This window comes from Arachis hypogaea, chromosome 3 (assembly GCF_003086295.3).
Source record: "Arachis hypogaea cultivar Tifrunner chromosome 3, arahy.Tifrunner.gnm2.J5K5, whole genome shotgun sequence".
Taxonomy (NCBI): Eukaryota; Viridiplantae; Streptophyta; class Magnoliopsida; order Fabales; family Fabaceae; genus Arachis; species Arachis hypogaea.
This window is the reverse complement of record NC_092038.1, coordinates 80,189,555-80,204,665: the sequence shown is the minus strand read 5'-3', so window position 1 is coordinate 80,204,665 and position 15,111 is coordinate 80,189,555. Positions and strand designations below refer to the sequence as shown.

The 15,111-nt window shown below is 38.7% G+C and overlaps 1 long non-coding RNA gene across 1 annotated transcript; it reads left to right on the top strand.

Moving 5' to 3' along the window:
• The first annotated feature begins 2,243 nt into the window (after nt 1-2,243).
• LOC112770797 (uncharacterized) lies at nt 2,244-13,767 on the top strand. The gene is made up of 3 exons (XR_003186719.3): nt 2,244-2,342; nt 2,488-2,602; nt 13,658-13,767. It is a non-coding gene; the product is annotated as an uncharacterized lncRNA (long non-coding RNA).
• Nucleotides 13,768-15,111: the final 1,344 nt, after the last annotated feature.

Sequence of the window (15,111 nt, the reverse complement as noted above, 5' to 3'; positions counted from 1 at the left end):
TAGACCGAGTTCTCCTTGCTTGAAAGATGGCAAGTGCTCAAAATTTTATCTAAAAAGATTCGTTGATCAAACGAGGTTTAATAAAGATGGCTACCTAATATATAAACCTCGTAATATGGGTGTTACAGTGAAGATCAACAATGTTGATATTGACAACAGATTTGTTGTTTCCTATAATCCACTGCTGTTAATGAAATATCAGGCTCACATAAATCTTGAATTTTGTAACAAGTCAAATGCCATTAAGTATCTTTTATCAGGCTCACATAAATCTTGAATTTTGTAACAAGTCAAATGCCATTAAGTATCTTTTTAAGTATGTCAATAAAGGTCTGGATCGAGTGACTGCAACTGTTGGAGATACATACCAGGGTGGTCAATCTTCTAAAGTAGTTGATGAGATCAAATAATATTACAATTGTCGTTATTTATCACCCTCTGAATCCATGTTGAGAACTTTTGCTTATGATATTCATCATAGATGGTCATCAGTACAGAAGTTGACTTTTCATTTGCCGAACTAGCAACATATTGTATTCGATGATGTTGATATTATTACTCATGTTTATTTGCGTAATAAAGATTTGGTCACTACTAGAAAACTAGTTATTACAGACGGATATTTTCGACGGATTTTATCCCACGGAAATACAGAGGGAATTTCAGAGGAATTTTTTGTTGAAAAATAAAAAAAATGAATTAGCATAAATTACAGACGGAAAAGAGAATCCGTCAATAATTTTGTCGATAAAATTAATTTTTTTCGTGAAAAATGATTACAGACGGAAAATCCGTCTGTAATTTAAAACTTTCCGTCAGAAATATTGATTTAAACCTAATTTAACCTGAGTGTCTCCGGGTTCATTCACACTCCACACAAACTTCTTCCTCTCTCTGTCGCACAAACAACTTCTTCCCTCCGTCTGCATGAGCTTTTTCCGCCGTAGCCGCCGTTCGCGTCGCACGAGCTTCCTCCACCGCCGCTGTCGACACATCTTCTCCCTTCATTGCCGTCGTCACAGAACTCTCTACGCCACCGCTCTTGTCGCGTTTACTCCCTTAGTGAATTTCAGGTATAATCTGATTTTGTGATTCTGGTGCTTAGGGTTCAATTTTCCTGTGCCAATTTTAGGTTTATCAATTTTTCTTAGCAGTTTTCATCTTCTTGTTGCTGTTGATGCTGATTGAGCTTGTTGTAGGTTCATCAATTATTTTATTATCAGCGAAGAAAGATATTTTCGGTCGGTCATTTCTGCAGCAATTCGTGAAACTCGGTGGAAACTTGATGGTTGTTGTTGAATGGCGAAGCTTGGAATGATAGTTGACTTCGTTGGTAACTTCTTCTCCGGCAAAGACCAGCTTCCCTAGTGTGACCCTGACATCGTCACTGTAAGCCTTTTCTTTTTCTCGATTCCATTTTCTTCATTCAGAATTGATGTTTATGTCAAAATTAAGTTTGCGCTTGCAATAGGTTTAAGGTTTAGATATAAATCAATCACATATCTTTTGTTACTTTAGTTAAGGATGAAGAATTGCAGGTTCTATGAAAGAATTCCCTGTTATGATGGATCATTGTGTAACAGTTAAAGCTATAGCTTGGAGCATGATATGTTTCATTCACAAAAGAAATTGTTGATAACAATTGAAACCTCCTTATCTTTTTATTGCTCCTTTGCTGCTTTATTCTCCAAAATCATTGTTTATTCTTCTGCACCTGCCCCTTTGCTACATGAATTCATATGGCTTTGAATTAACTACGATCCTCTTTATTATTGGTAATTAAGGAAATGAAATGAGACTTGTAAAATTTATTCTATGACTTACTTAGAATAAACTATTATCTTTCATATGCCCCTTTCCATTTTATTATTATTTTATTCTATGACTTTCTCAGAATGCCTCACCATTTGAGTTTCACATTCATTTAAAGGTTCATTCTTTATTTTTTAATTCCCTTCTTGGAAATACTTATTGAAGGAGGGGAATTTTTGTTTTATTTCACTGGGATTTAGAAAATGAAAAAGAATGTGGAACTGGTATTTGAGATTTGTGTGGTGATTCCCAAGAGAAAGGCGGTTCTTAAAGGAGAGAAAGACTTTGATTGTGGCATAGATAGAAATCAATGAAACATGATTAAAATTAAAATATTTCCCACATTTACTTTTTCTTTGCTCCTTTAGAGGGAACAGGTAGTGAAACATGAACATTGGCGCAAAAGTTCTTTCTAACAAGCTTATTTTGTCATTACAGGACAGTTATCAACTAGCATGGGAGTTGGAGAATGCATGGGACCAAAGTGTAAAATCAGGGTCTCCAATTGATATTGATTCTTCCCTAAGGAGGTAAATTACGGTTTGTTCTTCAAATACGAAAATGAATACTGAAATAACAATTTTGTTGAAATGAGTTGATCTCCTTGCATTGTTGAATCCATTTATTTATTAACAAAATCACTTTGGTGACTCATGGTGCCTTTGTTTCATCAAGCTATGAGAGAGAAAGAAGATTTTGAGTTGCCATTATTCACAGAATGGCAAGAATGGCTGCTTTAATGACTTCCACCTACAAGGCATATTTGGGTGTTGGTCTTGGTCCTTTAGAGGTAGGAATTTCTTACTAACGAGATAAGTCAGAATTCAGAGAAGTTGACTGATGCATGGGAATTTGTCTCTCAACAAATTTCCTTCGGCAAGTATACCGAATTATCGTCAAGTAAAAACTCACAATAGAGTGAGGTTGAATCCCACAGGGATTGATTGGTCAAGAAATTTTAATTGGAAGAATGCTCTAGTTGAGCTAAGCAGAAAGTGGATATAGAATTGCAGAAAATTAAATGGCGGGAAAGTAAATGACAGAAAATAAAGTGCAGAATCTTAAATGGGGAATTGGGGTGATTAGCATGAAAGTAAATGACAGAAAGTAAAGAGAATGGGTAAGATCAGAAATGGGGAAATCATTGGGTTCAGGAGGTATTGCATTCTCCGGATCAAGTTCATTCTCATCTCTTTCTCAATCAATGCATTCATTGATCTCCTTGGCAATCTTAAGTGATTGAATCCCAATTACTTGGCAATCCAATCTCTATAAACTTGAACAATTGCCCAATTCCTTGATTTAATTGCTCATGAGAAGAGATGAGGTATGGTCACTGATTATACCACATGTATTTCCAAATCAAAGTGTTGGTAGGGTTATATGTCACTATACCCATCCAAACCCCAATTTGGTCCAACATGAGAAAGCATTTCTAGCATGATCTCCTCATCCCTTTTCCAAGGCTCAAAGAAGATCCAATTATGGAGAGTTTCTTTCCCAATATAATAATCTAATTAGATGAAGATTGAAAGCTTTCTAGTAAGATCAAGAGAAAAGAAAGAAGAAGAATAATGAAAACTATGATTGATCCATCAAATTACAACAGAGCTCCCAAACCCAATGAAAGAGGTTTAGTTGTTCATAGCTCTGGAAAATGGAAATGAAGAAAAAGAAAGATACGTTCTAACTCTAGAAGTAAAATATACAGAGTGTAGTTTTCTCCAATATGCCAACCCCTTCTAGTTCAAAACAACTCCTATATATACTACTCTTCTTGGTCTTCTAGTCAATTCTGCAAGTCTTGGATATAGGCCTTTGATCTTAAGTTGAAGCAGTTGGGAATCTTCAGTGGGCTCAGCTTTATTTGCAGAGAGAAAGTGATGTAAGCATGGACTTTGGCTTGGGGCGTTAGTGGCGTTAACGCTGAGTGACATTGTTGGTTCGAGAACGTTAGTGGCAATCACTTTTCTCACTAACGTTCCCACCACATGGCCCACGTTAACTCCAACGTTAGTGGTACTAAAGTGACCACTAACGTTGCCTTACAAACCTTCGCAAGCGTTATTGGGACTCACCTTTCCCAATAACGTTGCCTTGTGCCCCTAGTCCCCACGTTAGAGCTCACGTTAACTAAGTTAACGTGGCTCTTAACGTAGTTATGTCTCATCTTCGCAAGCATTATTGGGACTCACCTTTCCCAATAATGTTGCCTTGTGTCCCTAGTCCTCACGTTAGAGCTCACGTTAACTAAGTTAACGTGGCTCTTAACATGGTTATGAATGCCATCCCAACGTTAGTGACAAAGGTAAGTGTCACTAACGTTGGCTCATCAATTTCAACTCCACGTTAACTTTCACGTTAGTGGTCTTAACGTGAGCACTAACGTGGGCAATGCAAGCTTGATCCAACATTAGTGACAAAGGTGAGTGTCACTAACGTGGTTCATTGCCACATCTTAGAGCGTTAGTGGTGATCACAATTACCGCTAACGTTGGAGTCTTTTTTATCTCCACGTTAACTACCACGTTAATGTAGTTAACGTGGCAATTAACGTGGCTCATGATGGCTTCGAGGGCGTTACTGGTGTTCACTTTTCTCATTAACGCTGCAAGCTTATCCCTATTCCACGTTAGTACCTACATTAACTAGGTTAACATGGATGCTAACGTGGCTCTTCCTTGCTTCCTTTGTCCTGAAATTACACAAATAAAGTACATCAAAGCTCTAATCCAAGTCATGAAATCATGCATTATCCAATTTAACATTCATTCCTTGCATAATTCTCATGAAATAATATAAAATTCACAGTATTTGTCTAAAACAAGATGTAAGTGTTCTTTTACCCAAAACTTACTTATTTCCTAAGAAAATGCATGAAACTACCCTAAAACAGTAAAGAAAATGTCAGTGAAACTGGCCTAGATGCCCTGGCATCACAACACCAAACTTAAAGCTTGCTTGTCCCTAAGCAAGTACTGAAACATGAATGATGAATGAAAAGGCAAGAGGAATGAATCATTATTGTGGAAGTCAAATCCTTAGTTTTATGGAGTTTCATGCATAGCAACTTAGGTTCATTCCTTTACCAGGTTTCAGACCTTTATAATACCCTTGAACACTTGCTTACTTACATCCCCTGAGACTTCCTAGTTATTGATCCTTCCTCCTTTTGTTTTCTCAAGATTTATTACATTCTTCCTTTGGCTAAGTGCTCTATAAGAGGGCGACTCTTTATGATAAGATTTCAGTCAACACTCCCGAACCAGTTGGTTCAAGGTGCTAGGTGCTGAGACACCCCTAAGGACTTACTCCCTCAAGTCTCTTTCCCTCATACATAGGCACCACAGGCACATGGTTTGTTATTTTTCTTTCTTGAGACCTTGGTGTCCAGCACCTCTTTGGGTTACTAAGTGTTCTGTAGCAAGGGTTACTCTTGATAGTGGACTTTCAGCTGATAATCTCGAGTTAGTTAACCCAAGTTACCAAGTGATAAGGCACTCCTGAGAGCTTATTCATCCAAGTATATCCCCTATACATGAGCACCACAGACACATGCCTCCATCTTAAAACCCTTGGTGCCTAGCATTATTTCTTATTGTGTTCCCTTCCTTCTCACTTTTATTGCTCTTTTTCTTTTCTTATTGGGATCTTATTATTTAGTTAGTCTCATAGGATGTGTTTCAAGCATAGGATTCAGGATAGATAGTTGCCTTCTTTCCTTGTTGGTGAACCAACTTAGCTAACTAATCTTCCTACCACAAACATATAGGATTCACTTCACAAAATAACTCCACTCTTGTTTTTCATATCATTTCTTTTCATTTGGCTCAGAGGGACACACATACAAGTAAGCAAGATGAAGTTCAAAACCAGGGACACTAGACTAGTAATCATAGACTTTAACAACAATGAAACTTAAATGCAGAATTGAAAATCCTAAACTACTATGGAAGTATGTTCTATTTTATACATGATTTTCCTTATTTAAAGCTTGAAAAGGTAGAGAACAAGAAGGAACTCCACCACCTTTTACTCATGAGGTTGTTCATGCTCTTTTGCTTCCTTGTCTTTCTCTTGACTACTTGACTCCCCCGCTCCTTTGCTCTTCCCAATCAATTTCTTCCAGAAGCCAGCGTCTTCCATTTTCTTTTTCAGTGTTTCCTTTTGTTGTTTCACCTTCACCTCCTCTTGATTCTTCAAGTTTTTGTGAACTGTTTCATATTTTGGAATGGCAAAGTTTATATGATGCATGTTATCAGCCATATAAGTCAGCTTGGCTTGAGCGTTTATATTAAATTCTTCTCTGTGTAATTGCCGCCCTTCATTAAGCACATTGAACTCGTTGAATGCTTTCATTTGAGCTATCTGCCTTTGGTTAAGCTCTTGAAGGTGCTTATCGTGACGCTCTTGCCTTTCAGACACTTGATTGATGGCTTGAGTGAGCTGAGAGTAGTGCTCTTGTTGCTGCTCCATTAGCTATTTCTGCCATTCCCCTTGTTGATTCATCCAATTTGATAGCATTTCCTCTTGATGATCCATTCTCTGAAATTGAAAATTCAACTATTGTTCTTGTCCTTCCATGTATCTTCTTGCTAAATCGTCAATGGCTCCTTGAATGTGACCCAATTTTATGTTGGTTTGGTCATAGTACCCTTCTTGATGATATTCTGTTGGTTGGGGTTCTTCTTGGAAAAGGTTCTTCTTCTGGTTCTTCTCCTGATGTTCTCTTCCTTAGATGGGTTCTTCTCTGTTGTTGAGTTGGTGTCACATGAGTTATACGTTGAAGTGTAAGTGACCTCCCGAGACTTACCTAGATTGGATTACTGTCTTTGAAGACTACCTTGGCTTTCATGCATAATCTAAAGATGGTGCTGGGATACCAAAGTCTAGCACCCGAATCACTCTTCTCTGCTGACTCTTGAATTCCCTCAACTATGATTTCATGCACATTGATGCCTCCACCCTTTATTAAGCAATGTACCATAGTAGCTCTAGCGATGTTGACCTCAGAATTGTTTGCAGCTGGGAGGATAGATCATCTCACAAGCTCAAACCATCCCTTGGCTTCTGGGATGATGTCTCCTCTCCTGATGAACCGGGGCCTCTTATCCAAATACCTTTCCCAGTCAGATCCCACAATACATATGTCGCCCATAATTTCTTCTAGTTCATCATTGTCGGGGCCATTACTTATTCTTTCTTGATAACCGAGCTCAACAAAATGTGGTAATTTCAGCTGGAGAACCCTTGTTATGGCATTGGGGCTGAAATCCACCTCTGTTCCTCTTACTTAGCTCTTGAAGGTGGGGGCCATGGTCTTGTGTTCTCTAACCACATTTGCATAGAATTCCTTGATGAGGGTTGCATTAATCCTTGTTTCCGGATTGGTGAGCTTTTGCCAACCCCTTTGCTCAATCTTCTCTCGAATTTGTGGACATTCATCTTCGTTGAACTAGAATGTCAACTCAGACAGTATCTTTTTGTTCTTTATTCGTTCAAACTCGAGCTCATGGATGGCCATTTTGAATCTCCCTCCATCGAAGGGAATGCTCTCCACTAATTCCTTCCTCTTTTGCCTCTTGGAGCTTGATGATGCCATAAGTGAGAATTGGTTTGCAAATGTGGTGAAGGATATGAGTTTAAAGATAGAGTTCGGTTGGTTTGAGGCAACATGTGTCTTAGAGAAAAATGTTTTGAGAGAAGGAAGAGAGGTGAGTTGGATGAATAGTTGAGAAGGGCTAGAGTGGTGAGGGTTCCTTATATAGGCCGATGGTGAGAATTGAAGGGTGTAGATTGTTAGGGATGTTCAATGGTGGATGGTTGGGGTTTATTTTGGGGGGCACGAGTATCATTGCTTTTATGACTTTGATTAGTTTGATCTCAGAGATGATCCTTCCCAATATTGCATGGCACACTTTCCAAGGAGTTCCCTTTGAAGACAAGTGTATAACCCCTCTTAATGAAGTGGCCGAACCTCCTTCCATTGGTTATTCCATCAATCTACTCCAATCCCCCTTTTTTTTATTTCCTATACAAGACAAAAGGAATACAAAAAGTTAATTGAATTTTTTGTGGGAAGATTTAAAATATGAACTAGCTACCGTAATATATATATATATATATATATATATATATATATATATATATATATATATATATATTACATTCTAGATATGATATTCAGGAAGACAAAGCAACTGACTTCTTTGATGCTCATATATGCACATTGGTGACACCAAACTTAGTTTGTGATCATGTGGTGTTTAAGGGTTTAATCAAGACTCTTAGCCCAAAATGACATAAGTTGTGTTCATGCCATCTTAATGTGCCTTGGACACCAAACTTGTTGTTCACTATATGTTGCATATAAGGGTTCTGTTAAATGTTTGTCAACGTTATTTTGAAATTCTTGATCTTACTTTATTAACTAACACTAAAGAATTTAAAAGAAGGGATAAGAATCATGGGTTGCCTCCCATGAAGCGCTTCTTTAACGTCATTAGCTTGACGGTTGACCCTTGTCAGGATGGTTGGTGGTGCTTCAAATCCTCCCCTCTTGCAATGTGTTTGTCTCTAGTGGCTTTGTTGAGAAGCTCCACATGTTCCAAGGATAAGACTTTGTTGATGATGTACACTTGAGATAGCTGAGATGGGATGGTTGGATAGTGAGCAGAAATTACTTCATTTCCTGGGGAGAAATCCTCTATAGGGATCTTCTTGTTTCTCCAACTTCTGGATACTTTCCTCCTTGTTTCTCTTGATGCTGTCTTGCTTTCCATAGATTCTTTCTCTAAGGGATCCTTGTTGCTAGCTTTGCATGACTCTGGTGGGCTCAGCTCCCTTTGAGTTACCTTTGAATGTGGTTCTTCCTGAATATATGGCTTTCCAACCAATGGGGTTTCCAATTGTGTTGTTTGTGCTTTACTTCTTGTTTCTTGCATCAGTGCTTCATTATGCTCTTCTCTTGATTCTTTGTTTTCTTAACTTGCTTCTTGCCATGATTTGAAGACATTGAAGGTGAGTTGTTCATCATGAATCCTTAAGATTATCTCTCCCCGTTCCACATCTATAAGTGCCCTAGCAGTGGCTAAGAATGACCTCCCTAAGATGATTGAATGGAGATGACTTTCTTCCATCTCTAGGATAACAAATTCTGTGGGAAGATAGTAGCTCCCAACCTTCACCAGCACATTTTCAACTACTCCTATTACCTGATTTTGAGTTTTGTCAGCCAATCTGATAATTACATCAGTAGAAGTTAGTTCATTGATTTGGAGCTTCTTCATGAAGGAGAGGGGCATTAAGTTGATGCTTGCTCCCAAGTCACAAAGCCCTTTGTCAATCTTTGTTTCGCCTATAGCACAAGGGATGTGGAAGCTCCCTGGGTCTTTTCTTTTTATAGGTAGCTGTGGTTGAATAAGAGCACTGCACTCCTTGTTCATCAGTATTGTTTGCCCACCTTTCAATGAACTCTTCCTGGTTAGCAGCTCTTTTATGTACTTAATGTATGAGGGCATCTATTGGAGAGCTTTAATGAATGGTATGTTTACATGAAGAGATTAAAACATATCAAGGAACCTTAAGTATATTCTTCTTACTTCACCACCTTTGAGTCTTTGGGGAAAGGGTGCATATGGGTTCAGACCCTCTTCTTTTAGCTTCTCCTTCTATGGAGGGTTGGGTTCCTGATTTCTCTCCTCATGCTTATCTTCTGGACTGTCTTGAAGATGTTTTGCTTGTGTGGCTGCTTCCCCCACACTCATTTCATCACTAGTGGTGATCACCTTGCACTCTTCCCATCTTACTTTCTTAGCTTCTCCTCTGGGGTTCTTCTCTGTGTCACTTGGGAAGCTGTTAGTGGACTTAGGAATTTGCTGGGATAGATACCCTACTTGGGATTCCAACCTCTTGATGGTGTCTCCTTGGTTGTTGATGTTGGTTCGTACCTCATCCTTGAATGCTCTATTGTCCTGGACTTCCTTGCATAAACCTTCAAGTAATGTTTCAATCCTAGAGAGTCTATCCTCAGGGTATGATGGTGGGTTTGGGTTATAAGGGTGAGGGTGATCATGCTGGATTTGGTATGGGTGTTGAGGAGTGTGGTTAGGTGGTTGTTGATATGATCTTTTTTATGAGTGTTGGTGGCCAGCATGCTTGTTAGGATTGTGATTTTGATGTCTCTGGTCTTGGCCTTGGTCTTGTTGGTTTTCCCACCCAAAGTTGGGGTGGTTCCTCCATCCTGGATTGTAAGTTTTGGAATATGGATCATGATTTTACCTTGGTGAATTACCAACATAGTTGGCTTGCTCCCATTCACCTCCTTCCTCTGTGTTTACTCCTTCTTAGGTTGATAATTGTGTGGTGACTGTTGCAACTTGGTTCTTCTCCATTTGCTTTGTAAGGTCAGCTAGTTGCTTGGAAATCATCTTGTTCTGAGCTAGTAGTGAATCAACATGGTTCAGTTCCATTACACCTCGAGTGTTGCTCCTCTCAGAAGTATAGAAGTAGTCATTCTCAGCTACAGTCTCAATGACATATATGGCTTCTTCAATGGTCTTCTTCTTGTTCAAAGATCCTTCGGATGAGTGGTCCACTACCTTCTTTGATTCATACGAGTCCTTCATAGAAAATATGCAGCTGTACCCATTCATTGAACATGTCCGGTGGGCACCTTCTTGTCAAATCCTTAAACCTCTCCCACACTTCGTAGAGAGTCTCACCATCTTGTTGCCTGAAAGTTTGTACCTCAGCTCTCAGCATGTTGATCCTTTGAGGAGGATAGAACCTTGCCAAGAATTTGTTCACTACATCTTCCCATGCTGTTAAACTCTCCTTTGGGAAAGACTCCAACCATTTAGACGCCTTGTCCCTGAGTGAAAAGTGGAAACAAGAGTAATCTGTAAACATCTGGGTGGATGCAATTAGACTTCAAAGTGTCACATATTCTTAAGAAGGTGGTTAAATGTTGATTTGGGTCTTCATGGGCACTTCCTCCGAATGAACAGTTGTTCTGAACAAGGGTGATGAGCTGGGGTTTTAGCTCAAAGTTGTTAGCATGTATGGTTGGCTTTTGGATGCTGCTTCCACAGTTGCCTAGGTCTGGGTTGATGTAAGATCCTAAAACCCTTCTTCCTGGCTCAGCATGATTCACATGGCCATCTCTGGCATGATTATGAGCTGCTCCTTCATGGTTATCCTCCATGATTGTTTCAAAGAATTCCTCCTCTTCCTCTGCTCCAACAACTCTTTTGCCTCTTGCTTCCCTCCTTTTTCTAAGGAGGGTCCTCTCAGGTTCAGAATCAAAGGGTGTTGAAGCTCCGCTTCTTCTACCTGTCATACAACCAGCACAGCTCACAACAAGAAAGAAATTGCAAAAATTATAATGGTTAAAGTGGTTGTTAGTGTGAGTGGTGCAAATTGTCAAACAGTTAGTGGGGTAGTGAACAGAATTGTAAATAATGCAGGAAAATAAAAGGGGAGATAAGGAAAGGGAAGAAGTAACTGTAATTGAAAGTAAACAGCTAAAAAATATGAACAAAAGAAAAAAAATGCTCAATCTAGTGATCTTCCAACTTAATCATTGTTGATTCAAAATCAATCCCCGGCAACGACGCCATACACTTGATGCATGGGAATTTGTCTCTCAACAAATTTCCTTCGGCAAGTATACCGAATTATCGTCAAGTAAAAACTCACAATAGAGTGAGGTCGAATCCCACAGGGATTGATTGGTCAAGCAATTTTAATTGGAAGAATGCTCTAGTTGAGCTAAGCAGAAAGTGGATATAGAATTGCAGAAAATTAAATGGCGGAAAAGTAAATGACAGAAAATAAAGTGCAGAATCTTAAATGGGGAATTGGGGTGATTAGCATGAAAGTAAATGAACAAAAGTAAAGAGAATGGGTAAGATCATAAATGGGGAAATAATTGGGTTCAGGAGGTATTGCATTCTCCGGATCAAGTTCATTCTCATCTCTTCCTCAATCAATGCATTCATTGATCTCTTTGGCAATCTTAAGTGATTGAATCCCAATTCCTTGGCAATCTAATCTCTCTAAACTTGAACAATTGCCCAATTCCTTGATTTAATTGCCCATGAGAAGAGATGAGGTATGGTCACTGATTATACCACATGTATTTCCAAATCAAAGTGTTGGTAGGGTTATATGTCACTATACCCATCCAAACCCCAATTTGGTCCAACATGAGAAAGCATTTCTAGCATGATCTCCTCATCCCTTTTCCAAGGCTCAGAGGAGATCCAATTATGGAGAGTTTCTTTCCCAAGATAACAATCCAATTAGATGAAGATTGAAAGCTTTCTAGTAAGATCAAGAGAAAAGAAAGAAGAAGAATAATGAAAACTATGATTGATCCATCAAATTACAATAGAGCTCCCTAACCCAATGAAAGGGTTTAGTTGTTCATAGCTCTGGAAAATGGAAATGAAGAAGAAGAAAGATACATTCTAACTCTAGAAGTTGCAGAAAAGTAAAATATACAGAGTGTAGTTTTCTCCAATATGCCAACCCCTTCTAGTTCAAAACTACTCCTATATATACTACTCTTCTTGGTCTTCTAGTCAATTCTGCAAGTCTTGGATATAGGCCTTTGATCTTAAGTTGAAGCAGTTGGGAATCTTCAGTGGGCTCAGCTTTATTTGCAGAGAGAAAGTGATGTAAGCATGAACTTTGGCTTGGGACGTTAGTGGCGTTAACGCTGAGTGACATTGTGGGTTCGAGAACATAAGTGGCAATCACTTTTCTCACTAACGTTCCCACCACATGGCCCACATTAACTCCAACATTAGTGGTACTAACGTGACCACTAACATTGCCTTACAAACCTTGGCAAGCGTTATTGGGACTCACCTTTCCCAATAACGTTGCCTTGTGCCCCTAGTCCCCACGTTAGAGCTCACGTTAACTAAGTTAACGTGGCTCTTAACATAGTTATGTCTCATCTGTGCAAGCGTTATTGGAACTCACCTTTCCTAATAACGTTGCCTTGTGCCCCTAGTCCTCACGTTAGAGCTCACATTAACTAAGTTAATGTGGCTCTTAACGTGGTTATGAATGACATCCGAGCGTTAGTGACAAAGGTGAGTGTCACTAATGTTGGCTCATCAATTTTAACTCCACATTAACTTTCACGTTAGTGGTCTTAACGTGACCACTAACGTGGGCAATGCAAGCTTGATCCAACGTTAGTGACAAAGGTGAGTGTCACTAATGTTGGCATTGTTCCTCTCTTCCACGTTAGTGTCCACGTTAACTTAGTTAACGTGGCTCTTAACGTGGTTCATTGCCACATCTTGGAGTGTTAGTGGTGATCACAATTACCACTAACGTTGGAGTCTTTTTTGTCTCCACGTTAACTACCACGTTAATGTAGTTAACGTGGCTCATGATGGCTTCGAGGGCGTTATTGGTGTTCACTTTTCTCATTAACGCTGCAAGCTTATCCCTATTCCACGTTGGTACCTACGTTAACTTGGTTAACGTGGATGCTAACGTGGCTCTTCCTTGCTTCCTTTGTCCTAAAATTACACAAATAAAGTGCATCAAAGCTCTAATCCAAGTCATGAAATCATGCGTTATCCAATTTAACATTCATTCCTTGCATAATTCTCATGAAATAATGTAAAATTCACAGTATTTGTCTAAATCAAGACGTAAGTGTTCTTTTACCCAAAACTTACTTATTTCCTAAGAAAATGCATGAAACTACCTTAAAATAGTAAAGAAAAGGTCAGTGAAACTGGCCTAGATGCCATGGCATCACGTTGACAGTTCAAATTGATATTTATGCGTGCCACTTCTATCTCATTATCGCTTTCAGTTCTTGACCAAGTTCCGGATACCACATCCTGGAAGGGTTGGAGGAAGATTTTTCGTCGACATCATGATGCCTACTATGTTGAGCTGGGTCTTAGGGGGGTTACAGGTAATGCCAAGAGTTCACTTTCCTTTTTCTAATAACCTTCACTTGGTGTAATCAGCATAACTGCATGTTAGGTATGCGAGCCAATTGAAAAACTTCATGGATGATGAGAGTTCCTGCAAACTGATAACATTGGAAACAATGTTCATGCTTTTATTTGGTGCTAATCAGGAAAAATATTATATTGCATTATCAACTACTTGTTACATAGCATCAATCATTGTTTGAGAAAGATACAACCTTTTAGTCCAACTTTTATATATTTCAGAACTTTTCTTCACTTATCACCTGCCTACATCTACTTGGTCTTCCATTCTATTTTTCATTTTGTGCTAGTGTAATTTTTATATAGTTTATTTAATTTAAAATCACCAAACATAATGCTGCACTTTTAGCCAAATAATATCTTTTACATAGTATGTCTTGCTTCTCTTGGGATCAGCACATTCAATTTGATATGAATGCTTTTGCTTTCTACGATTCTTCACACATTTTTCTGTGGTCTGGTGTTGCAGGTGGCCTATTACCTATGAAAATGCAGTTGATGAAGAATACAAGGTTGTTGGCATGAAGGGTAATACTCAACCCCGATAGAACCCAATGGACCTCATAAAATTACTTGAGGCTATAGAGTGAAGGGAAAGAAAGTGTTTACGAAATATGAGTGGTTTAATCATCTCTTGCGAATCAGGAACGATGCACTCATTATCATCAGCATAATATGCCTCCAGTTACCATTTGAGTTGGCATATGCTCATCTTTATGAAGTTCTTAATAAAGATATAATTAAGTAAGAATCCAAGTCGTTCTTTTCATGCTTCTACTTTTTAGTGTTAATCTATTATTCTCTTATTCAACTTCTTAATTCTTTCTTTGAGTTGTTCTGTATTACTTCAATAATTCTTGGTTATTCCCTTGTAACTACTAAGATGACTCTCTTGTCAAATGTTGCGGTTCAGGTTTGGGCTCACTGCTATTTATCTTGCTACCATTCAGTACATTACTAAGCTTGGTGGCAAGGTTTCTGTTAAACTTATCATGTTTAAACACAATGAAAATCCGGAAACACGAGCTGATAGCTTGGTCTACAAGGTAAAAATGGGAAATTAAAAGGTTCCGTGTGCCTTACTTTCCTTAGTACTACTGGACATGGAACTTAAGGGATTACTCTCCTCTGTAGGTGTTTGGTCTGTACTTTATGCAGACATACATTGGAATCTGTTATCACGCGTTATTGCACCAAAAATTTGGTAAAATATGCCATTCGGTAAGAGCTTTTGTTGCTTTAGACATGGATCATCAAGGTTTACTTTGTTTATGAGATTGCCACTGTACAGTAGCTAATTACTATT